Source organism: Lissotriton vulgaris, chromosome 10, assembly GCF_964263255.1.
Source record: "Lissotriton vulgaris chromosome 10, aLisVul1.2, whole genome shotgun sequence".
NCBI classification, from domain to species: domain Eukaryota; kingdom Metazoa; phylum Chordata; class Amphibia; order Caudata; family Salamandridae; genus Lissotriton; species Lissotriton vulgaris.
Window position 1 is genome coordinate 1,123,953,637 of NC_141698.1, and position 26,969 is coordinate 1,123,980,605.

A 26,969-nucleotide genomic window follows, 5' to 3' on the forward strand; every position below is an offset into this window, starting at 1 on the left:
AACAGCATCTGGGCACAGATTTATACTGGTGGTAGTGGATCATGCCACCAGGTACCCAGAGGCAATTCCCCTGAGGACCACCACAGCTCCTGTGGTGGCAAAAGCCCTCATTGCAGTTTTCTCAAGAGTGGGCTTTCCAAAGGAGGTTCTTTCAGACAGAGGTACCAACTTTATGTCTGGATACTTGAAAGCAATGTGGAAAGAGTGTGGAGTAAACTATAAGTTTACCACACCCTACCATCCACAGTGCAATGGGCTTGTTGAAAGGTTCAACAAGACCCTAAAGGGAATGATAAAAGGTTTACCAGAGAAGCTCAGGCGGAAATGGGACATCCTTTTACCCTGCTTGCTCTTTGCTTACAGAGAGGTCCCACAGAAGGGGGTTGGCTACAGCCCTTTTGAACTTTTGTTTGGCCACCCTGTGAGGGGTCCATTGAGTTTGGTGAAGGAAGGATGGGAGTTACCTCTCAAAAAGCCTAAACTAGACATTGTGGACTATGTACTTGGTCTCCGCTCCAGGATGGCTGAATACATGGAGAGAGCATCCAAAAACCTTGAGGCCAGTCAAGAATTACAGAAAGCTTGGCATGACCAAAAGGCTGTTCTGGTTGAGTTCCAGCCAGGGCAGAAGGTGTGGGTGTTGGACCCAGTGGGGCCAGCAGCTCTCCAGGACAAATGGACTGGACCCTACCCTATCATTGAGAAAAAGGGAGAAGTCACCTATGTGGTTGACTTTGGCACCCCTAGGAGCCCCCACAGGGTGCTCCATGTAAACCGTTTGAAAGCATTTGTTGACAGGGAGGACATGAGTCTCCTCATGGCCACAGATGGGGATCAGGAGGAAGAGAGTGACCCTCTCCCAGACCTGCTTTCTCAGAACCCTGATGATGGTTCAGTTGATGGAGTAGCCTTGGCAGGCAGCCTCACTGAGCAGCAACAGGTGGACTGCAGACAGGTGTTGCAGGCCCACAGACATATGTTTTCACTCACACCCAGCCAGACTCTACAGGCAACCTGACCATGTCAGGGATTGTATAAAGGCTGAGGTGCAAAAGATGTTGGAGCTTGGAGTGATTGAGCCATCAGAGAGCCCATGGGCTAGCCCAGTGGTCCTTGTGCCAAAACCTCATACCAAAGATGGGAAGAGAGAAATTAGGTTTTGTGTGGACTACAGAGGTCTCAATGCTGTCACTAGGACAGATGCTCATCCCATTCCAAGAGCAGATGAGCTCATTGATAAATTGGCTTCTGCCAAGTTTATGAGCACATTTGATTTGACAGCTGGCTACTGGCAAATCAGACTAGCTGAGGAGTCAAAAGCCAAAACAGCATTCTCTACCCCTAGTGGGCATTATCAGTTTGTGGTAATGCCCTTTGGTTTGAAGAATGCACCTGCCACCTTCCAAAGGTTGGTGAATCAAGTCCTTGCTGGGTTGGATGACTTTTGTGCAGCATATCTAGATGATATTGCTGTCTTTAACTCCACCTGGGAGGATCACCTGATCCACCTGAAGAAGGTTCTGGAGGCCCTGCAAAAGGCAGGCCTGACTATCAAGGCTACCAAGTGCCAGATAGGGCAGAGCAAGGTTGTGTACTTGGGCCACCTAGTAGGTGGGGGTCAAGTTCAACCACTGGAGAGCAAGATCCAGGCCATACAGGACTGGGCTCCTCCAATTACCCAGACACAAGTCAGAGCCTTCTTGGGCCTGACTGGGTATTACAGAAAATTTGTAAAGAACTATGGGTCCATTGTGACACGATTGAATGACTTGACATCCAAGAAGATGCCCAAAAAGGTTCAGTGGACAGTTAGCTGTCAAAAGGCATTTGATGACCTGAAGAAGGCCATGTGCTCTGCACCTATCCTGAAGAGTCCTGACTACTCCAAACAGTTCATTGTACAGACAGATGCTTCTGAGTTGGGGGTGGGAGCTGTGCTTTCACAACTTAATCAAGATGGTCAAGACCAGCCCATTGCTTTTATTAGCAGAAGGCTGACCCCCAGGGAGAAACGTTGGTCAGCTATTGAGAGGGAGGCCTTTGCTGTGGTTTGGGCCCTGAAGAAGTTGAGGCCATACTTGTTTGGTACTCACTTCCTAATTCAGACAGACCATAAGCCCCTCTTGTGGCTAAATCAGATGAAGGGTGAAAATCCCAAACTGCTCAGGTGGTCCATTTCCCTACAGGGGATGGACTTTACAGTGGAGCACCGCCCAGGGACTGACCATGGTAATGCAGATGGTCTCTCCAGGTACTTCCACTTAGAACATGAAGACTTATCTGGTCAAGGTTAAGTTTAATGTCCCTGCGTTTGGGGGGGGGGGGGGTTGTGTAGGAGAGTAGGGTCTGCTATCCTATGGTTACCCCAATTTTTGCTTTTTGCTTCACTGGTTTTCGACTTACTGAGGCTGTGGGCCTGCTAATCAGACCCCCAGCCTGCTGTTCTCTCTCTAAATTTATAATACATGTGCTATAGGTACATACCACAATTGTAAATGGACTCCTTGTCAGCCCCTGTACCATGCACTATAGGTGCTCAGGGCATAGGTGCCACCAAGGCCTACCAGGAGCTGAAGCATAGCTTTTGCCACCCCTGGCTGGTTCTTAAATTGACACAACTGGCTGATCACTCAGCTGAGGCAAGTGGGTATAATCACCCCTTGCTTAGATATAGTATACCTATATCTAAACCTATATCTGGACACATATAAACCTGTGAGCCACTCCTATGGAAGGCCTCATCAATCCTGGAGGCAGAGTGCGTGGTTTTATGTGAGATGGAGCTCTGGCATGAGCTGAGCCTGTCTGCAGCTGTCGGGAACAACTCCCTAAGCTGATCCGGGATAATGCCATACCATATACTCTTAAGCGCCTTATAATCCTCGCGGTTATATAGCAACTTTGGTTTGGCTTTATCAAAACATGTCGTGTAAGGTGTCATACGAATTGGAATACTACCCCCTCGCCAGTTCTGGCGATGGGGGTAGCATTCCACCCTTCTAGAGGTATAAGACATGTTACTTTACTGAAACGCGGTTGATTTAAAATGAGCCTCAGATCCACAAAATGGATGCCTCTGCCACAGACACGGGTCTGGCCTCCTGCTGCTGACCGAAACTCAGCAAATGGTGACCTGGACAAAGGGTTTCCTGTCGAAGGGCGGTGTTAAACCACCCCAGACAGGAGATAGTGGATTGTAGCAGGGAGGTTTCAAAGAAACCAGACACTGCCTGGGGAGCACAAGGCTGCCCCTTGCATAATCCGGCCAAACCGGTTCTGGGGCCTTCCAGCCCCAGTCCCAGCGCGGCCTGGATCAAAGGAAAGGGGTGTAACCACCCCCTTCCTGGGTCCCACCCATAGGAGGGGACCTAGCAGGATGTCCAGACCACCAGATTCGAATAAGAGTGGGAGCAGTGCCAATGCAACTCAGATCATCCTGAAGAAACATAAGAAACAAATTCAGGACCCTTCGACATTCTACTCGACATAGAAGACTGAAGAATCTCCCTTGTGGTCAAGGAGTGACCACCCTGTGCAAACAGGCACCATCCAGCCCTCGACCCTTGCTTTGTTGCAGTTCCCGCCGGAACTCGAGCAACAGAGATCGACGAGATCAAGCTTGCCTGCCTTCTCCCAGCCCGATCCACAGTCCCTGCAGAGCTGAGACCAGTGGAGGCGACCGGAAGCGTGGGGCACGCCATCTTGAAAAGGCCACGAGACACTGACCGTGCAGCCCACGAGTGATCCTCGAAGCTGTACACCGGGGTTTGAGAAGCCCCCACCCCGAGCTACACTTGCACCAAAGCTACCCCCTCCACACTCGACGAGTGCTGCGTGGGGCCCTTCTGCTTGTGTTGGCTTGACGCGTTGGTCCGGTCACTTGCCAGCTGGCTTGTGGCCCCTGTGCGGACGAAACCTTGAATACGACTTGCTTTTCTGGTTGCTCCAGATCTGCACCCGCTCCTGTGAAAAGGAGCCCCCACTCTGACCCTCCTGGTCCGAGTGAGAAGCAATCTCCCGGTTCCGCGTGGATTGCTTTTGCCAAGTGCTGTTTGCTGCAATCTTGAAGCCGACGGTGCTGACGGCGAGAGCCTACGTGGGACAGATTGTGACCTGCTCCTGGATGTCGCAGATGCCCCAGAGCCCACGTGACAGCGGAGAGAACCCTCTCGACAACCACCTGATTGCGCCCGACATTGCCTGGTTCCGTCCTGGTTCCACCCTGGTCACTGCTGAGTGACCCAGACTCTGTCCCCTCTGCTTTCAGGTACTTTTCAACTTCGATCCACCCTTGGATCACACCGGACACTTCTGCTTCCCATCGCCTGCAGCTTCTCCAGCTCCAAGCACCAAGAGCCTGCGTGTCAAAACCCGACGCCACTTCGACCCTGTGCACCCGCTTCCTGTGGGTGAGGTAACATTGCAACACCGGTGTTCCCACACTGGTACACACCTCTAGGGTCTGTGTCTTGAGTTTCATCCATCTAGGTTCAGCGGAAGTATCTTTTAACTCACTTTGTGTAACTTTTACGCACCATTGACATTGCATTGGTGCAAGCCGCACTTTCCGTGCTGCACCCGAGTCCCGTGGGCTACTCCCGACTTCAGCATTGCTAGTCCTGACTGCTCCCAGCGATTCACTAGGCCCTAGGCCTAACCACTGTTCGATTGGTATCTCTTATACCACTTTTTTAGTATATGGTTTGAGTGGCCACCGGCCCTCATCCAAAATTGTGCAACTTTGTATGTTATACTGTGCTTTTGATTTAACGCTTGTGCCCCTTTCCTCATAAAGAGTACTGGGGATTAATTTAGAAATAAACACATATATTTTTATAATATATACTTGTGTGGTGTCCTTTCATTTGATTACAGGATTGTATGTGGTAAAACAGCTCGCTTAACACGACCTCTTAAGTTAAGCCTTTAAGGCTGCTTAGTCCATGCTACCACTAGGATAGCTTGTCTAACAAGGTTGACTTACAACCAGACATCTTTGGGGTTTGTTTGGACTGATACCAAGTGGTTCCAGAATTGGAAACACAACATATCAGGCCAACTTCTCACAGAGTGCCTTGTCTCAATGCAGAGTGTTAGATCGGGGGACAGCTTTATGACTCTTTTCTGTCTCTAATGCAGGGACCGCGCAGGAGAATGGCCCTTCCCACATGGGAGAACACATGAATTATCAACAGGTATAGGGTTTTAGCACACTGTGGGCAGTGTGCTAGGGTCTGGGAGTCCCATGTTCCCCTCATTGTCATTACTATCCGTGGTGTGGGACGCATGCAGGTTTCATTCATGAAGGTTATACATTGATAGTCAACTGGGACCCGGGACATATTGGGTAGCCCTGTGCAGTATTTGGTATTTGTTCTCTCTGCTGTTGAGTCAGGACAATGGGTTTTACAGTGCAAAAATTGGGGTGTTCAAGCTGGATGCAGTGGCAGAACTGGAGCTACTCATGCATTTCATCCGATAGGGAATTGGAAGTGTTCTCATCTTACTACTACTCGATTTTGGCTTATCATGCATCCCATGCGCCATAGGAAACATGTTTGTTAGTTCAGCAACGGGGGCACAATGAAGGGCGCTGATCCTGGCGATCGAATGAGCAATGACTTACTTGTCATCGTTGGTTGGGGACTGTTCCATGGAATTGTTATTTCTTTCAGTAATGCACAGTTTTGCGCCTTTATGGTCACATTACGCCTAGCTGTCTGGCATGTTAGGCCTTGGAACTGCTTTAGGGAAGAACGCACTGTGGTCGGTGTCTGGGGGCCTGAGTCAAAATGTCCAGGAGGGGAGTGTAACAATTCTCGGATTTCTGGAAAGTACTGGTCAATTACACAGGCACCACTCTGAGTAGGACAGGTGGGAATGGAGCAGGAGGTCCATGGCGTGCCCCGGGCTCGGAACTTGAATGCTGTTCCTGGTTAAGTGCTCTGGGGGGGCAAGGCAACAATGAGTTTCTGACTACTGGTAGGGGAGAGTAGAAGCAGTGTTAAATACAGCGGTTGAGCAAATTCCAGAACAACCCTTATACTTCAGCCCGTGTTGTGCTCAATTCTTATGCAGATACTGGCCTCAGCGCGTAGGGACCCTCAGGGGTAGTGTGCAGAAGACTGGCTTGATAAAGACTAGCTTAGTATCTTCAGGGGCCATGGGTCTTTGGGTAAGCACGACCAGGGTCGCACAAGGTCCAGAGGATGGTGGACATCTGCCCTCTGCCCAGGGCAACATTTTCACGTTAAAGGGGCCGGGTTGCTTCTTTTGTCTCATGGTGTCTCTCTGGGCTGGGTCATTTCTGTTTGTTTATGAGACTTATTAGAAAGCTCTTTAGGGCAAGGCGGGCGCAGCAGGGACCTAGGTTAACCAGAACAGGCCTACTCCAGAGCTTGTCAAGTTATATATTATAGCATATGGGGCGCTGCACCATGTGTAACGGCTTAGTACAGCAGTTATTTCCCTGTTTCGGTAGGGTTCTTCATTAGTAGCGGCAGCTGGGCACATGGGTAACGGTGTGTCTCCATTTAGTTCGCCCAGGGTTTGGGCGGGCAAGGTCAGCAACTGGTGGCCGGACACGGTGTGGAGGAATGTCAGAACCGTGTAGGTTCTATGCACACTCAGCAGTCTGGCATGCTATATTTTCTGCAGAACACTGATTAGGTGAGGAGTTACGCAGTTATGTGTTTCCATAATATCTGCCTTTGGATCAAGTGGGTGTGTAAGTTATCTCCAGGAGTGGGCAATTTGACTTAAGTGCAGAAGTAAAGGGGATAGCGTTCCTTTTCAAAAAGCACCAGAACGCAGTTGGCAAGGGGGCACGGGGCACGCAGGGCACGGGGCACAGGAGCCTCACAGGGCAGTGGGTGGGTACAGGAGCCTCGCAGGGCAGTTGGCACAGGAGCCCCGCAGGACAGTTGGTACAGGAGCCTCGCAGGGCAGTGGGTACAGGAGCCTCGCAGGGCAGTGGGTTACGGATCCTCACAGGGCAGCGGGGACAAGAGCATCGCAGGGCAGCGGGGACATGAGCCTCGCAGGGCAGCGGGGACATGAGCCTCGCAGGGTAGCAGAAACAGGAGCCTCACAGGGAAGCAGACACAGAAGCTCGAAGGGCAGCTGATACAGGAGCCTCAGAGGGCAGCAGGCACAGAAGCCTAAGTTGGCAGTGGCCACAGGAGCCTCACAGGGGAGGGGGTACCGCAGCATCGCATGGCAGTGGGTATAGGAGCCACACAGACCAGGTAGTACAGGAGCTTCATACGGTAGTGGGTACGGGAGCCTCACAGGGCAGTGGGTACAGGAGCCTCACCGGGCAGTGGGTACAGAAGTCTCACAGTGCAGTGTGTATTGGAGCATCGCAGGGCGTTGCCAGCTTGGTGGGTTGAGCATGGCAGGTAAGTAGCCCTGATTTAAAGGTCCATCAGTAACTGGCACCCCCTCCTCTGCTCTGCTTTCAGTGCCACCTGCTGGGCACAACCACAGGACTGTCAGCCCAGCAGCCGGATGGCAAAGAGGGCCGCAACACTCTTCTGCACTCGGTTTCATTTTCTTTTCTTTTGGTTTCATCTCTCTTCAAGAAGGAACTGTTGGTGGTTCTTTGTTTTAACTCAAAAGTCACATTTTTTTCTGGTGGCATTGAGGGCACGTGAAGACAAGCACAGTGGTAAGCACACAGTTTCTTTTTGAGGCTGCCAGGTGAAACAATAGCCTGGTATGTGACAGCATTGCACAACTTAGCTTCTAAGTTCACATTTTGTGGCTTACATCAGGAAATACAGGTATCAATTAATGAACTGCACGTTTAACCCGAAGCTGCAGTACATTTATTGACAGAGAAGGAGCCATTATTGCCTTAAGCCATTGTCATTTTAAACATTATTGCGCACACTGCCAGATGCTTGAAGGAGTGAACCCTAAACGAGGAACAAAGAATAAGTGCTAACTTGTGTATGGGACTGGATTGTATACCAAACACGCATTTGCAGAGCTAATAGGTCTTGTCTTTGGAAACGACAGGTTTTGCCAACAGCTTTAGCCATGCGGCACAAGATCACCGATGTGATGCAGCATCGCTCATAAACGAGGGTGATGCAGCATCACTCATAAACGGGGAAAAGTCTATGCAGTTGGTGGTTTCATCTTGTAGGCAGGCACACAGAGGGCCTGCCCCAAATCAGATTGATTGGGACAGCGCCTGTAGAAAATTAGAAATATTGATGTACATAAGCAACGTTCATTTCCCTTTCCCACTCCTCTCCCTGCGCGTACCATGAATACCGTAAAGCATTGACTACATCCCACTGCCAGCAAAGGCCTGTACCCATGTGTACATGACAGCCATTTTAGGCACCCTGGCCTTTTGCCCGCCTAAGATTAGAATCACCGGCTTCCCTTCTGCGTGTATTCGAAACTCTCTCTCTCTCTCTCTCTCTCTCTCTCTCTCTCTCTCTCTCTCTCTCTCTCACATGCGTAAACCATGAAACCCTCTCCCTTTGCGCGACCCTGCCCTGAAAGGCAGCCCTTCTGCTTGACCCACGCAAACCCCCCCATTCCCTCTTGAAGAGGCATCCTTCGCCTTAGCGGACATAACCCTCCCCAGCTGCACCTGACTGCCCCCGCTCTCTCATGTACGGGTCATAAGATCTCTCTCTATGCGACTCTGCCCTTGTGTCCACCCCGGCTCCCCCTCCCTTCTCCTCACACGGGCAAGTCATAAACCTTCTTCTGCAAGACCCTGTCCTTGGGAGTCACAGCCGCGCCTGACCAGCACCTCCTGTCCTTCCATGAATGCCCCTCTGTCGACAAGCCTTCCCTCCACGCTCGATTGTCCACGCGGCATGAATACCACTCCTTTTGTGACCCCCTTCCCCCGAGTCCGGCTGATCACACATGTCCGAGGCCATTGCCTAAGCCAGGAGCCATTTACTGCCCTTATTGAAGTCACTCCTCTTCAAAGGACCCACTATTGATCCTGGCCACCCCACCCCCTGGGCTATGATCAGGCGCACACATCCTAAACAGTTGACGGAACACTCAGCTGCGTGATTGCCCTCCCCTCTTATCAGCAGGTCAAGGGTCCCTATTGTGAACATATGTGGGGTAGGATTGCCACGAGGATTATAGGGATGTCTTTTCTTTTGCGCCACAATGTCCTGATTGTAATGCCAAGTGTTTTGTAAGGTATAAAAGAAGACGTCTCAGCTCACTTGTTAGAGCACCTCCCGATGGCACCTTGTTTCGTGTCTGAAATGACAGGCTCTCCTCATGAGTAAATAAATCCTGTTCTTGTGACTCCTGCTCCCAGCGCCTGTCTCTTTATTTGGTAACTATTCAGAATGAGAACTAAGAGGCGACTTGCGCCAGCAGCCCGGGCATCGATGGTAGTATGGGCTCCTGTTCCACAATTGGCGTCCCAACGCGGGGTCCATCAGTGACATAAGGTCCGGTAAGAGAGATCCAGACGAAGAAGTGAACATCTAAATGATCGGAGTATACCTGCCTTGAGAGGGCCCTCGCCCGGCTGCCGATCGAAAGAACTTCACCAATTCTGAACGGACCTCTCTTGAGCGACCTATTGTCCTGACTGGAATCCCACAGGAATGCTGCATGGAGAAAGAGAACAATCGGGCGCTGGAGGAGGAAGACGAAGAACTGTCCGTATGGTCCGGTCCGGGTAAGATTGCGTAGGGCGTTTTGCGCCTGATTGGTAGGATGGTTTTATCCATCTGATTGATTGATTGATTGTATTGGAATCGGTATTTGTATACTGATATTGTTGGTATTGGTTCATTTAGCTTTGGATGCTACTTGAAATATTGGTTCTCTTCTTGAGAACGAGACATTCTCTGTTTGCAAACGGCGGCGAATAGGAACGTTCGTCCCTCTTTGCAGATAGAGAAGGGTAGGTAATGCAGACTTTTGTCCCCGTTGTAATCCGTCATGCCTACTTTTCTCCCCACTGATTGTTTGAAATCGATTAATAATCGATTGTTGCTCTTTGAGATCTTCCCTGTCTACAAACTGAGACGAGTAGAAATATTCTGTCTTCCTTTTTGGATAGCGAAGGGCAGGTAATGCAGACGTTTGTCCCCGTTGTAATCCGTCATGCCTGTTTTTCTCCCCACTGATTGATTGGTTGCCTGGACATTGTTGTTCCAGGAATTGTTTCGTTTGAGGTATTTTCTGCCTGCAAACAACGTGGAGTAGAAATATTCCATCTAGTCTTTGCAAGTAGTAAAGGGTAGGTTATGCCCCTTTGTGAATTCGTCAGTCCTACCCACTCCCCACTGGTTGGTTATTGTGGGGTAGCTCGCATGGTCCGCCCAGGAGACTACCCTTATGGAGGACATATGCTCCCCGCTCATGGGCCATTTGGTGGAAGTAGACCATCTGGTCCGTCCAGGAGGCTACCCTAGTAAGTGGAAGTACATCGCTTGGTCCGTCCAGGATGATACCCTAATGAAGGAATATATGTTCCCCTTTTGATCGATAATCTCGTTCCACCCCGGACCATTTATTGGAGGGAACTCGTCTGGTCCGTCCAGAAGTACCCCCTAGTGAAAAGGACACATAAAAATATGAAGTGATCACCGTTCCCTACTAACAGAAAGCTTTGGCTCGAAACACGCTAAGGAAGAGAAAGAAAAATATAAAAGAAATCAGGCTAAGTCAGTAACCCCCTGATGAGCTCTTGACTTCACTAAAAATAAGAAACATGAGAAAAAGTTTGTAATAAGAAATATAAAATGGCGAAGATTTGACAGCAAGACAGCCACGAGGTAGCTAGGTTACGCTGCCTACTGCTGCTCCAAACATGTCTGCCTCATTGCCCACCACGCCCAAATAACGGTCACATGAAATAGATACAAATCAATAGGTACCTACCCCCATTCCGGAAGCTCCCGAAGTGCAACAGGTCCGCGGTTACGCCCATCCGGAAGGCGAGGCCTCGAGGCATGCGGGGCTCGCCTGGCCGCGGTCAGTAGGAGATGCTGTTGGGCAGAGGGCCCAAAGAATCATAAGGACCTCTCCTTCTCTCCTCTTCTGCTGCCCTGCAGGCCACGGAGGGGGGGGGCTGTCTTGCCTCAGCCGCCGACCACCCCCTCCCTCTCACTCTCGCCTGATCCGGCCCGCAATGGAGGCCGAAGCCGAAGCAAGGACGGCGGCGCTTGTAGGTAGTCCCGCCACATGTCAGCGCCTGGAAAATTACAGGTAGTCCCGCCACATGTCAAGAGAAAGGGGGGGATGTCTTGCCTTGGCCACCGACCCCCCCGCCATCTTCAATAGCCGGCACGGCCAAAACCAAAGCGGTGGAGCCGAAGAACGGCGCGGGGTCGCTGGAAGGGGGAGGCGGCGCGAACGAGCCTCCCCCACCTCCCTCCAGGTGGAGGCTTCCAGCGACACCCCAACGCTCTTTGCTTAAAGAGGGTCCACCTCGAAAAGCGGTCTTCTGCCCAGGACGGGCACGCACCCCATGCCTTCTCTCCTCAACCTTGAAGATTCTATGAGAGCCGGGGGGCACCCCGATCCCTCCGCAGGGGCGCCCCCGCCCCCCTCACTGGGAACCGCGACATCGGTGCACTCCTGCCGGCGCCAGCCTCAGTTTGGAAATGGCTAAAATGCAGCCACGGCACAGACTTGTTCAGTTCCGGAGGAACACCAGAATGACCCGGTAGGAAAATTGTTGCCGCCCTCTCCACTCTGTGACTGTTGTTAGACTGTTACCACATTGTGCAAAACTTTTTGAACTACCAACGGAAGGTTCTGGTCCAACCACGAGTCGTTGGAGACATTCTGACTGTGCTGGAACTCGCCTGACCCCACCCAAAATGGCGCCAACACAAAATGAGACTTTTTAAATAAACCTTGTTGCTCCCTGATTGCGCAGCTCTTTGTCCCGAGATATGTATGCAGTTCTTGGATAATGAAAGTAGATATGAAGGATATTGAGTATGTGCTTGGACAATGAACTGACTTAGGGTGGGTACTGATTATGATTTGGAAAATGAATTGGTGTAGTTTAGATAATGAATGAGCATTGGATAATGAATTTATGAATTAATTAAAACTGAATTACTGACATGCATCATGCTTGCTCTGTAGGGAAGTTTGATACGATTTTATTGCGCTGCTGCACTTTATGCAATGAACTGCCACCAACTTCGTTCTTCTTGCGTACAGTTCCAATCTGCTCCATGGCCGGTCCACTGGGTCGTAGGCCTGTATTTTTACATCAACAATTTTTATTAAAAGTATTTTTGAAAAAGAAAGCATGGTTGTAGCAGTTGCATTAATGAGTTTTGGATGTTTTACTACGATGAGCGAAGAATAAGTATGATGAAAGCTGAAGGTTAAAAAGGACCAGACATTTAGCAACTGCATTATGTGTCACAGGCAGCTGGAAAAATGCTTTAGACGCACTTAAATCGACACCACAGAAATGCCACCTGACCGCTACCCTTGCACCCAACAAGAGGGGTTGCGACCAAGTAACTCCTGTAGATACGCAGACCATTAATGGTTATATATATCTGACATTACTGGTCCCTCTGGGCTTAAACGCCGAGATGGTAAAGAAATGCACTACGTGGAGATAGGTCGAGTATGTGGTAGGTAAAAACATTTTCGGATTACTGCATGCTGATGTGTTTTGAATGCTGCCCCCCCCACCCCTTCTTTCTCCTCCCTTCTGCAGGTCACGTCAGAACGTCGGCTGAAGTGTGGGAGAGCGGTGATCGAACCACCGACGAAAAGGGAAGGAGGGAATATGTGCATAGTCCTTATGACGATAAGATTTTTTAAAGACGTAGACTTAAACATGACTGTTCCTCCTTAGAACGTAACGACTGGGAGGATGGACTGACATAAGAAACTTGACGGGTACTGTAATGGCGGAAAATTGACTCGACATTAGCACGCTAGATAACGCGATTATGACGTTTAATTAGATAGGGAAAGGACTAGGGAAAGTCCTGAGGTAAGGGTACCCAGGCACCACCCGTCTGGGGAGTTAGAAATGTTGCTGATGTCCAAAATGCACTGCCCCCTTTCTCACACTCCTATAGATATAACCAAGCTGTCCGACTGTTCTCCCGATCAATGCTTGCCGCTGCCCCAGCCTGAAGAACTTCTCACTGGAGGAAGAAACTGAAAATGGTTTAAGATCCAACCATGGGTAAATAGCGCGACCAGGTTGATTTCTGATCGACTAACCGAGGTGTAAGTATTGGCAATTGAGAACGCTCGAAGAGATAACAAGCAAGAGGGAAAAGGAGGGAAAGGTAAAAAAAACTAAGCATGTAGATAAATAGGATAGTAAAGATAGGAAGGATATAAAAAAAAATTAAAAAAAAATAATATGGATTTTGTTGGCCAACTATTGTTTTCTGTTTTGTCGTGAATGTCTTATATATATGTAATACATGTACTGTCTTCCTTCGTCTGAGTTTGTGTGTGTGTACTGTAGGGATTTATGTCCTCCCTCTGTTTGCGTCTCTCCGTTACCTGACCCCCCCCTGCTGTTCTGTGTTGTGAGCGCACTAAATGACCTATTTTCGTACACGTCTCTCTCTCTCTCTCTCTCCCCACCCCCTTATCTGTCTCTCTCTCTCTCTCTCTCTCTCCCTCTCTCTACATGTCATACGTGTACCGAATGGCTCGTTTAGATTGCGGACGACTCTCACTCTCTATGAGAGTCTCCCTATTTCCTCTCCCTCTTTGTGATAAAATTGTGCCCCCGGCACCAGTCTGATTGGATACTTATTGAACGCGAAGGTGTTCAGCGAAATTGACAGAAACTAAAATGATTGTATCTCGCCATATTACTACCTCTCCTTTCTGCAAAATGAATGAACTCGAATTGGCCGAGAAGGAAAGGACAGGTAAGACGACTAAGGTCCCCCAATTTGGCCTTTTATAGGGGAACTGTATGTCAATGGCACCTTATTTTTCTGTTCATCAGAGACGAACGCCAACGTCTAGATTGACCCCCAATGCCCAGATTGCCCCACCCCCCTTTTGCACCCAAGCGCGAGCGCCCGAAGCATCCCCGCCCCACTTGATTGACCCCAGCTGCTGTCCCGGATATAAACATGATGACCATGAGTAACTGTCGTCCCTCGAGAAAAACCTGTTTTACCCTGACTCTCAATGATAGCGCCCCCGCCCTGTTTGAAAAGGTCAGCCAGCCTTGAAAGGAAATGTTAGACTGTTAAGGCTCAGGTTAGAAAGACGAGTCTCCCTGGAGGTTCCGAAATGTTGAGTTTGATGAAATGCACAGTTGATAAGAGTCTGACTTTTCTCCATATGTGACATATATAGACGATGAATAAAACTTGGCATGAACTCAGTAGGAATGCTGACATATGCACTGCTTGGTAATGAACCTCTGACTGTGACCGATGAGCGTATCTCCCAAGTGCGTAGGATTGAGGGAGGAATTCACATGCATAGATGTCTTCTCCTGACCAGTTCTCTAAAGCTTGTTTTGTACCTATTTCAAAGATATACGATCACCGGAGGAGAAGGGTCGGACGTGACACACAGCCTAGCTGCAGATCTTGAGACACATGTGACCTCGACCAAAGGTGGAGCTGCAGAGCAACAAGATACGGGACGAGACAGCAATTTCAACGTGGAAAATGAGAAATGACGGGCCGCCCTGAAGCCCTCCGTCTGCTAACCCACGTGTGCCTGGAGTCTCCGTCCCTCTTCTTTGGGCCCGATTGATGGGCCTGCCTGCTTGTTATCCTTTGCTCCCTTGGTCCCTTTTGTGTGTCCCAGGAACTCTGACCCAACTCCGCCCCCTCTCCTATCGACTATTTGAACCACACACGCCCTCTTTTCCACGTGACTTATTGCCAAAAGGAAGAACTGCATTCAAGTGGGAATAGGGTGTTGCCACGGAAATATAGGTGCCGAGCATAAGGCGCCACTAAACGGATTGGTTAGGGAACAGGACTGTGGTCTAACAGCAGAGGACTGACCGCACCCTGCAACGTGTAAGGATAAATCCGAGCTGGACCTATAGCTCCACCGCCGGTGCTCAACAGCGCCAATGAAAGTACACGGACTAGAGCCTACCAGTGATGGCTCACTACTAAAAAGACACTGTGACGAAGAGATCTTGTGTATTGAACTGAATTCCGCCCTCAACTACTTGGTCAAAATGTTCATTGGTCACATTTTTTTAAGTCAGAAACATTTATGCTATGTAGTGCTTTGAAATGATAGGAACTCGACAAATGCAATCTCCTATGTGCTGCATTCTGCCAAACACATCAACTGTCCATGATTATATGCCATATGCTAATATTGACAATGCTAATTCTGCGACCGCGCCTGTTTATATGTACCATCATCGATTACGAGAATGAACTTTTGCTATGTAAAAAGGGGCGACTGTAGAAAATTAGAAATATTGATGTACATAAGCAACGTTCATTTCCCTTTCCCACTCCTCTCCCTGCGCGTACCATGAATACCGTAAAGCATTGACTACATCCCACTGCCAGCAAAGGCCTGTACCCATGTGTACATGACAGCCATTTTAGGCACCCTGGCCTTTTGCCCGCCTAAGATTAGAATCACCGGCTTCCCTTCTGCGTGTATTCGAAACCTCTCTCTCTCTCTCTCTCTCTCTCTCTCTCTCTCTCTCTCTCTCTCTCTCTCTCTCACATGCATAAACCATGAAACCCTCTCCCTTTGCGCGACCCTGCCCTGAAAGGCAGCCCTTCTGCTTGACCCACGCAAACCCCCCCATTCCCTCTTGAAGAGGCATCCTTCGCCTTAGCGGACATAACCCTCCCCAGCTGCACCTGACTGCCCCCGCTCTCTCATGTACGGGTCATAAGATCTCTCTCTATGCGACTCTGCCCTTGTGTCCACCCCGGCTCCCCCTCCCTTCTCCTCACACGGGCAAGTCATAAACCTTCTTCTGCAAGACCCTGTCCTTGGGAGTCACGGCCGCGACTGACCAGCACCTCCTGTCCTTCCATGAATGCCCCTCTGTCGACAAGCCTTCCCTCCACGCTCGATTGTCCACGCGGCATGAATACCACTCCTTTTGTGACCCCCTTCCCCCGAGTCCGGCTGATCACACATGTCCGAGGCCATCGCCTAAGCCAGGAGATACCATTTACTGCCCTTATTGTATGAAGTCACTCCTCTTCAAAGGACCCACTATTGATCCTGGCCACCCCACCCCCTGGGCTATGATCAGGCGCACACATCCTAAACAGTTGACGGAACACTCAGCTGCGTGATTGCCCTCCCCTCTTATCAGCAGGTCAAGGGTCCCTATTGTGAACATATGTGGGGTAGGATTGCCACGAGGATTATAGGGATGTCTTTTCTTTTGCGTCACAATGTCCTGATTGTAATGCCAAGTGTTTTGTAAGGTATAAAAGAAGACGTCTCAGCTCACTTGTTAGAGCACCTCCCGATGGCACCTTGTTTCGTGTCTGAAATGACAGGCTCTCCTCATGAGTAAATAAATCCTGTTCTTGTGACTCCTGCTCCCAGCGCCCGTCTCTTTATTTGGTAACTATTCAGAATGAGAACTAAGAGGCGACTTGCGCCAGCAGCCCGGGCATCGATGGTAGTATGGGCTCCTGTTCCACACGCCCTCGACAGAAAGAAAATGTGGTGATTGCTGTGGGGCAGAGGGTATTTGAGGTGTGAGTAAGATGGGAGGGGGCAGGGGGTTGATGGGGTACTAACAATTACGCTGAGGTACATTGAGGGTTGATTACAAAGTCTTTAACAGGACCTGATAGAGACCAAGTTGGATGATCGAGCTACTGTTTGCACGACATTGTCAGGCAGCTCCCTGCTGCGCCCTGACAAATTTTGGCACCCAGGGCCCGGGCACTGCTCACCCATGCCCAAGGCCGGCCATGTGCACACCCAATATATATATATATATATACGCATGCCAACAAAATCACATTATTTTTTTTGCTTTTTTTACCTATCCGATCAGTAAATTATAAAAAAAAAATAATGAAAGCGAGTGGGGACAAAGAACGCGAGTGGAAAGAAAGAAAGCAGGTGAGGCCCGCCAACGTGAACGGTGGAATCACAGAGGTTAGGGAAGCAACAGGGGTGGGTGAAAGCAACACTGAGGGTGAGCGGAAGCAACACCAAGGGCCAGATTTACAAGAACTGGTGCATCCCTGCATATTAGCAGGGTTGCTCCAGTTAATTTGCGTGACGGAAAAATAACCTTGCACCATCATAGACGCGCCGCACCATGGTGTAAGGATAGACAGATGTGTAACGCATCTTGTCAGCGTAAGGGCAGCGCAATGCTGGAGTCGTGTCGCAAGCACAACGCAACTCCAGGAATGGTTAGGAATGCCTATTCTTAACATGCTGTACCACTCCTTACGCATGCTTCAAGCAGGCGCAAGGTTTTGACACAGTGGCGTCGTAAAAATGACTCTGTGAAATCTTGTAGATTTCACTGCGTCACTTTTACGAGGCTTCCTTGTGATGAAACGCCCATCCTGCATTCATTATACCTGATGCGGGTATAATGTAGCGCAGGGCTTTACAACATGACCCATCTCCCTAGATGCGTCATGTTGTAAATATGTTGCATCGTGATCCATTGTGTACGACGCCGCTGCGTCACAGAAGTGACGCACCAGGGGCGTAAAGTCGGCGCAAGAGGCTTGTAAATCTACCCTTATGCATAAGGGAAGCTACACGGATGGCACGGGTGGGAGGACACTGGAGGGCAGCAAATGGAGTCAGAGCAACATGGGGGGGAGTGAAAGTGAATGAACAAGAGAGAGCGCAATGTAGAGTTATAGCGCATAGAAGAGGGGCTTGATGAGCAAAGCTGTATGAAAGGGAAAACATACAGAAGAGCAGTTCAAAGAAAAACATTTGAGGAAAAAGAAACCTTTAGAAAGTTATGAAAAGAAATGTGATGGGAGAAATGGGGAAACACAGCAAATAAAGAAAATGAATACACTCTCTTTTTCTAAAAGGACTCCATGAAACTGGAAAAGGAGACATGTTTGGAAGGAGAACAGAAGCCAGTCAGAGAAATGGTAAACAGCTGTGCTCCAGGGGAAGAACAAGGACTATATGGGCAGGCAAAAATAAAGGTGCTGAGCAGCGGCGACCACTCCATTAGAGCAGAGAAGCACCGCCACCACCAGCGCATAAAACAATAATAAAGCAGATTTTAAACCCCTTTTCTTATCATTTTATTTTAATCCCCTGGGCCCGCCCCAGGACTCTGATGAGTCTTGGGGGTGGGTCCATGGGATGACACAGCTGGTGGGGGAGTAGGGGGCACTCCCTTCACTCCGCATGAGGGTTTGGCCGCTCGTCTCAAGCGCAGTGTAGCTCCCCCCAGCCCCAGCTGCATTGATGGGGCTGGAGAGCAGGCCTAAGCTCCCAGTGTGCCTGGGAGCGCAAGTTCTCGGTGCTCAGGCCAATCCTGACACTGCTTTAATGCAGCGTGAGGATTGGCTGCAGTGCAGTCTGGGAGCCTGTGCCCAGATGCTGGAAGAGCGCAATGAAACGGGATACGGTGGCGGCGTTGAGGTAAGTTTTATACTATTTTTTTATTTTTTTGGCCCCCAAACTCCCCTCCCCTTCCCATCTCCGTCCTCCTTTCCTCCAGTCCGTCCGACCCACCACCTTGGCAGGGGACGCAACGCTACTGGTGCTGAGATCTTGGGACTCTCAAGAGGCGTGGTTGCATGCTACCAAATGTGGGACTTCCAGTCCTTTATAACCAAAAGAGGGGGACTCTGGGCTTTTACACAGGTCCAGCATACATGCCCAAAAGTAATCCAGCAACATGAGTATGCTTTTTCGTCTCGTATGCAGGCGAGACGAAAAAGGGAAAGGTTGGCTAAGTGTGAGGCAGTGTTCACTAAGTGGTGGGAGGAGAAAGGGGAATTCCTCCTGGCGGAATATTCCGCAAGGGGGAATTCCCCTTTTTCCACCCACCACTTAGTGAACACTGCCTCACACTTAGCCAACCTTTCCCTTTTCGACTTGCATTCCTTTGACAGTGTTGAGTCAGTGTCCTACTGGTGAACCTCAGTGCCACAGGCGTAAGAAGGCTCTGCACTATGCCAAAGCGGGTAGCATAGATAGGATGAGTGTGATCAGTTTGCAAAACAATTATCAGGGGAAGAGATGATAATGGATGGCTGGCAGTGGTAGATATTAATGAGTTTGGTGGAGAAATGTCAAAGAATGGGTAATCTGAGAATTAATTAATAGAAAATCATGAATGATAGAAATAGTGTGGTGGAATCGTAAGCCTCCTGATTGTGAGGGGTGGATTCGAGGAGGTGGAGTGTACATGTTAGCAGATCGGGATTGGCTGCACGCATTCATTGATGAAAATACCCTCAGGAGGCTCAGTGGTTGTCTTTGAAGGAGCCGGGTGTGAATCTGGGGGGTGTTCTGGGTGGAATTTGAAGTTGAATTAGGGAATTTGAAAGACCGTACCCATGCACTTTTGACCCAGCTAAATGCATTGTATTGTAGCATTTATAAAGCACTTCATACCCCTGTCAATGCATCAAAGTGCTCTGATTAAAATTGGATTCAGCGTGTTTGATTGGGAGATTGTGGGGTGTTTTTTTCCTATAAACAGTTGTTTGGTGAGTTGTTTGAGGTTCAAAGATGTGCTTGAAGCATTGCGTAGTGTTTTAGTATCTTAATCTAAGCATGTGTTGCAGAACAAAGAATAGAAGCAGCTGCACCAGTACTTATCCATTGTTTCCTGTATGTTTCATGTGGCTCCTCAAAATTCTAGGTGATTGTCAATTCTCCTTATATGAGTGGGGAATGAGTTCTAATGCATAACCATCAGAGCAGAAAAGGAGGTTCTCTCTGTTAGAAATGTACCTCACACATTGAGAAGAGCATTGAAGGTAGAGTTGTGCAGGTTCTGTTTGAATAACATAATCTGATTTATCAAAGCATTGGAATGGTTAGCTCCAGTGGTCTTGGCGTGAAAGTTCTTTGGCAAGGTACATGTGTATAGACTTGCAGGATAGACAGGCTTCCCCTTCTGAATTTAAATGAGATTCTGGGCGAAGAACGGTATTCAGTCCACTTCATTTGTTGAAGTTATACCTTCCAATCACTCTTCATCCAGATTGCTGGCAGTGCCATAACCAGTTTGTCATGGGCCCTATTGCAAAGAAAGAAAAAGACACTTAGGGGCAGATTTACTGACATTTTCCCAAAGGTTTGTGACACAAAAGTGATGGAAACTGGTGCAAAGTATTTATTTGGATTTAACTTTCTAGCGCAAAATGTGTTTTACAATAGACAATTTCTTGCAAGTAACACAAAACAGTGTCAGGGTGGTTTTCCATGGTTGGTATCCTGGCATTCCCTTGAAACCATCATGGTTTGTGGTGCAAACCCATCTACTAAGAATAGTAGACAGGGTTTTGCACAAAAAATAAAGCCTTTTTGAGAGTAGTGTTAATTTTAAGAAATGCTACTATTTCTCTAAACCTTTCCATCTTTGCATGTGTGTTGCACTGCATAGCACACTACCAACGTGGAAAAAGTTTTAAAGTTTGTCTAGGTATAGTATTTTGTGTTGGAGGGGTACGGTTTCAGTGCAAAACCTATGCTAGACATCACACACACACTCTTCAACTAAGGTGCTTCCCTGCTCTCATACAACGCTGGGCAGAAACGTTGGTTACTGCACACTGTTGCGAGACATTTTTGTAATTCTGACCATAGTCCCTAGAATAAATGCAATTAAGATAATACATCAATTCATTTTGCTATGCACTCACAGGGTTGCCACCCATCCTCATATCCGCTGAGGAAATCTGCAACTGGTGTTGATGAATACAGCATGTTGAATGTGGCAGAAAGCTTGGTCAGTGCCGGTGGCGGCACGTGGGGGCATCAACACTCGTTTTTGGGGACCCGGACTTAGTTTTCATCATTAGACCCAGAGCAAGAAAGAGAAAGGCAGGAAATGGAGAAACTGAGAAGAGAGAGATGTGAAAGGAGCGACAAGGGAAGAAGGCAAGGATGAGAAAGAATGTGTAAGACTCAGCGATCTAAGAGGCAGGACGTGCAGGGTCTAGAAGGAAAAGGAATGGCGCGGAGTCAACACTAGACAGCCTTTGCATTCGTCAACCCAGGCTTTCAGCCACATTGGCTGTGGGCTCCTATGAACAACTTTGTGCCGCTGCACTTTTTTTAAACAAATGAAGCGCAGAGTAAGCAGAAGGTTTGACTCGTTTCAGTAGAACAGCCTCGGAATACATGAAGTTCTGAAATATGCAGAACCAAATACGAGTCACATTCTAATGGAATGGAATCAATCAATCAATCAATCAATCAGACAATTTGTAGAGTGCACTACTTACCCGTGAGGGTCTATGTTGCAATAAAACTCTCACAAACTAAGACACAACAATCCCCGTCCTGACAATTCAATATAAAATACCCAGTGAAGCGTTCCTTGTGTGATGACTCAAGTGCTGAGAAGGGCTCATCAAGTCACCGTTGTCATAGATGGTCATGAAATGCAGTGGCGGCTCCTCTGGTAAGGCGGAGGAGCATTGCCCCGCTGCACATAAAGGAAAAATAAAATAACAATAATGTATTGTTATTGCATTTTATTTTGCCTATTGCATGCAGCCTGTGTGCAGTGTGGGGCGGGGCTGGCCAGAGTAGGGGAGGAGTGGTCGCATGAACTGGTTGGCCAGCCCTCTTGGGCCGACCAAACAGTTCATGCGTACTTTGAATGTTCCCACCAGGATGCATTACACAGCCTGACGAGGACCATGCACAGTCGATAACCACATAATTAGCTACTTGTCGATATATGCGCAAACCATACAACTACTTAACTTAAACTATGAGCATTGTTTGCAGACACCACTACATCTACATGTGTACTTCTAACTACGTCACAGTGCGGTCCAATTAACAAATAGTGTACATGCAGCTGGGAATGTCTGTATGCCAACGCTAACTATACGGTCAGTGTTAATTGGCACTATATATGCTAAAAGGTCTTCTTGGGGAATTTTCACAATTTCAGTGAAGAGATAACATTGTAGGTAAAGTTTGGCTTCATGTCCTCCAAATATTTTATCAGCACCACTGCTTAGCTTACCATCTGACTGTTTTACAAACGGGATAAAATACAGCGTGTACAACATTAATAGTTTATAGTTTACAATTTTCTGGAAAATATCCGAGTCTCAATCAAAAAAGTCTTGTTTAGAAACACTTCACACCTGCATCTAGAGCCCCAGTAGGACTCAGAAGCAGAAAGGCGCGATCAGAATCAGAATATTTTATTGTTTAGTTAATTAAAACCATAAGAATATGCCAATAGCCTCAGTACAAAACACCATTGAAATATAGCATAAAAAGATTACAGTTAAAAATACTTGCAGATGTGCCGTTAAAAGTTCAGTTAGGGGATATATAAAACATCAAGATAAATTAACAGTTTAACAGTGCATCTGTGGGTCATAAATACACGGAGTATACAGGATAAATAAACTATACAGTACATTGATAATAAAAAAGAGACAAACCTTAGTCTCTAAAGTGCTGTTATGCTTAGGCGCTAGTCGTGCTTAGTGCCACCTTGCAATTAATAAAAATGTTTTTTTAATTATAGTTAAGCTGTGTGCCATTTGGATCAAGACATGTTTGTATTGCAGTTCCACAAGAACGAATGCCTCTTATGTTAAATAGATTCTTCAGCAATTTACGACGGTGTAGACTTGGGCTGGGCAAATGCATATTAGATTAATAAAATCCTGTAGTGGTGATCAAGGGTACATGACTTTGGGCCCTGGTATTTCCAGCAGGGCTGGTCCTCATAGGACGGCAACATTCCTAGTCGTACTGCTGTTAACTTAGGTGCACATTCTCATGAACATGTGATAACCATTGCAAAAGTTACTTAATGCAACTTCCAACATCGCAGTCTATCACGGGAAAATTACGCCGTGTTAACCAAGCATTCTAAACACAGCGGTACTAAGCGATAGGCTCCAGATAACGTGTTAACTGACGGTGTTAAAATCAATGCCACACCGCAAAAATGCGAAACGCGAATGCAAAAATAGCCACGATGAGGTCAATGGTGATACTAAAATCAACGAAAACCAGCAACAGGCCTGTAATTCACACGCGTCATGCGAAAAAAACACCATAAAAGTAGAAACAAAACTGACAAACAAATACCAAACAACAGCGAAGCACAATGGATGTTGCCGCAGCAAGTACGGCGGAGAACCAGAACCCCACAAGCCCCCCCCGGAGGACCTGCCTGGGACCTTCAGGTCAGGGAAGGCCAAGGAGAAGAAGAGTAGGAAGAAGTGCTTCAGTCCGGAGGAAAACAGGATGCTGATAACGGAGGTGGTCAAACACCATCCACAACTGTTTGTCATCTCCACTGTGTCATTGGCAAACAAAAATGGATTTTGTCAGTCTATCGTGGACAAGGTGAATGCAGTCAGAGTGCTGAAGAGGGCAATGAAAGGGGTCAAGAGGCGCTGGAATGATGTCAAACGCAAAACCAAGCTGAAACTCGCCAACAACCGGAAGGCAGCAATGCAGACTGGAGGTAGGAGTCTTGCACCACAGGAGGAGCTGGACAATATGGAGGAAATGGTGTCCACATTCATCAGTGGGGAGACGGTGACTGGAGTCGGGGGACCAGACACCGCTCAACATGACCGGACCCAACAGCAACAGGGTGAGTAACGACCAGGGACTGGGGGGACGGGGGAGATGGGCACAATGGCACACATGCACAATTGAGCTGAGCACATCTGCGGACAAACCATGCCCAGACCCCAACTCCCACCAAGAGACCAATGTACACAAGTATGCAACATCTCAGCACTGTATAAGCACAGAAGTCAAAGGCACACCACAGAAAAGGGATAAGGGGCAGCAAAACAGAGCAGCAGGGGCCACACCCCTGAAATGCAGCACACACACATGGCATGCAGAGCACATCAACACTGACAAAAAAAGGGGCACAAACCGCAACACGTCCACAACAGAACACTGGACACAACTGGTGCTGACTGGGTGTAAACACTGGGTAATTACAAGTGGCATTGCAGGGAAATGTGAGATGACTATGTACAAGTACAAACACACACACGTCTGTTGTCGATCTGTCCACTGTCCCCCATTAAATAGGCACCTCCTCACAAACAGCCACGATGTACACAGTCATGCAGTCTGTATGTAAACATGTACAATGCGAAAACACACATGAGAACACATTGTTAAACTGCATCTCAACTTCACATTGCAGAGGGACAATCAACACCTCGTGCGGAGCAGCCCGAACCTCTCTTCTCTGATAACAAAGAGGACCACCACAGCTTCAACTTCACCTTGGACCTCGCAATGGACTGAAATATTCTGTTTGATCACCAATGACACAGTAAACAGACTGCGGACTGAACTCTTCCTCTTCCTTTGGACGTGTCATTCCATGAAGGACTCTGGCTGGCCCGCCACTAGCCATCATTGTTAGCATGGCCCTGTAGTTGCTCCAGATGAAACACTCCACTGAATGTGCATTAAACATTCCGAATCACACAGATGTGTTGTGTCTATGGTCTTTCAAGTGTGGTAGCATGGATAAATGTAGGGTCAGTGAATTCCATTTAAGTCCATGTGGTTCATGTCATTGGACTTGGGTCACAGGGTGAAACATTGCCAAATGTTGTCTGGGTGGCGCCGACGCAACAACAGCGAAACAGGCATTAGTTACTTCCTTGCCCAGCCTCGAGCCCCGGGGTCATTGTTCATAACCCTTACGCTGGACTGGCAACGCCAGATCAGCCCACTACCCTTACGCTCCAGGGGGGACAACAATACTGCATGTGCCAGGACTTCCCTGTAGTGATCTGTTGATCACAGGTCTAGTTGTCAGCATTACACGGCCGCTCCCTCATGGCTGGTGTACACCCACACCACACCCATCCAGCACATGCATCACAGCACATCTGACCCTGCCAATAAAAAGGTCCGGGCGCACGTTCACAACGACGATTCCAACCTCTCTTGGGGTGTATCCGTGTGGTGTGCATGTAGGCATGGGGGCCCAAGTGCCTGCGACATCACATTCCACAGGCCCAGAGGTGACATGATGGCGTCCGCACCACAATACCGAATCATATAGGGTCCATGACTAGCGGGGCACAGACTTGATGGCACCGGATGCACTGCGGAGGGCACAATCACACAGGAACAGGACTGTGACTTTTGGTGCACTGAGGTATGGGCACCTTAAGTGCTGAGCGGGTGTGCAGCCTGTGATGATGCCCTGTTCCGGCGGTCCGGATGGCTCAGGTTTTGTGTGCCCTGCTGGACTGCAGTGTAGGCCTGAGCCAGCAGGCAGCACGTGCCTACCACCACGTGGCATTGTCTCCTGGATCACAGAGTTAATTGCACATATGAGGCTGAGCAGGTGTGCAGTCTGCGATGATGCTGGGTGCACTGGTAGGTCCTCTTCCATGGAGAAATCAAAACCCAGCACCAAACGTGAGACCTGGGGGCCCGCGGAGCTGCTGTTTGTGGAGGGTGAGATGTACGCGAACCCTGGGCTCGGGGCTTGCACCAGCACATGATGGGCCCTCATTTCTACATGCCGGTGGCAGAAGGTGAGCAGTGAGGCCTGGGTGGGCAGGGGCAGGCATGCTCTGCTGGGTGGGGGGAGGGGCTGGGGTGCAGCTGCCTGGGTGCGCAGGGGCAGACAGGTGATGATGTCACGTGCTATTGTATGTACTGTGCGATTCATGGATCTGGACTCTGTTTCAGATGATAGATCTGTTTCAGATGTGGGACCTTGTGAACTGCACTACACACCAGCACGTGGTGGGAGGCACACCGGTGGCAGCCGATGAGCAGTGAGCCCTGTGTGCACAGTGTCGGCACTCTCTCTCCCTGTCCATCTCTTCTGTTATCTGTGTCTCTCTCCCCCTCTCTGTCTGTCTATCTTCCTCTCCTCCTCTCTGTCCATCTGTCTCTCTCTACCCCTCTCTGACCGTCTATATCTCTCTCCCTCTCTCTCCCCCTCTCTGTCTGTCTGTCTCTCTCTCTCCCCCTATCTGTCCGTCTGTCTCTCTCTCCCCCTCTCTGCCTGTCTATCTCTCTCTCTCCCCTCTCTGTCCATCTAGCTCTCTCCCCCCTTTGCTCTCTCTCTCTGTCCCTTGATGTGTGCATTCATTTCTGTTCTGTGTTTGTTTTAAAAAAAAATCATTTGTTGCTTCGAAGGTGAATGTGTGATGTTCATTTTTGTGTCAACACATGCATGTAACCAGATGTGGTTGTGAGACATCAGGTGGAGTATTTGGTACATGATTCCACGTAGTTGATGTGGCAAGTCTTCGTCGGGGGGCCCCAGGGAGGGGTGCCCTAGGGGTGGTGGCGGTGGGTGTTGTGGTCCTGTTGGGGCTCCGAGCTGCATGATGAGTGGCTCCATGGCATCTGTTGCCCTTCAGGTGTGGCTCTGGCCTGGGCTCCCTTTTGTGGTGCAGGCTGTGGTCCGACTTTACACCAGGTCAGAGCAGGTGTTAGTTTCCTGCTGCTGCTAACGCGCCTTATCGCCTGTTTGTGTTCTTATCACCAATCTGTCTGGTTGTTGAGAACGTTGCGGAGTGGTGTTGTCGCTGCTTTTTGCTTGGGAACGCCTACTCTGCATCTCATTAGTGATAGTTGCGGGACTCATCTGTGGAAATGTTTTTTGCAGCTGCTCTCGCAGGTACATTGGTGCTATGGGCTGTTAGCACCAGCTTGGGAATGGGGCGATACATTTATCGCAACTTTGGCTCCGATAAAGTGCTGTTAACTCGGCGATTGCTCCTTGAGAATATGACCCTTAGTCTTTAAGTAAGGAGTTAAGGGCAGGCCCAAGAAGGGAGCTGGTTGCGGTTTTGTATACGACTGCAGTACTA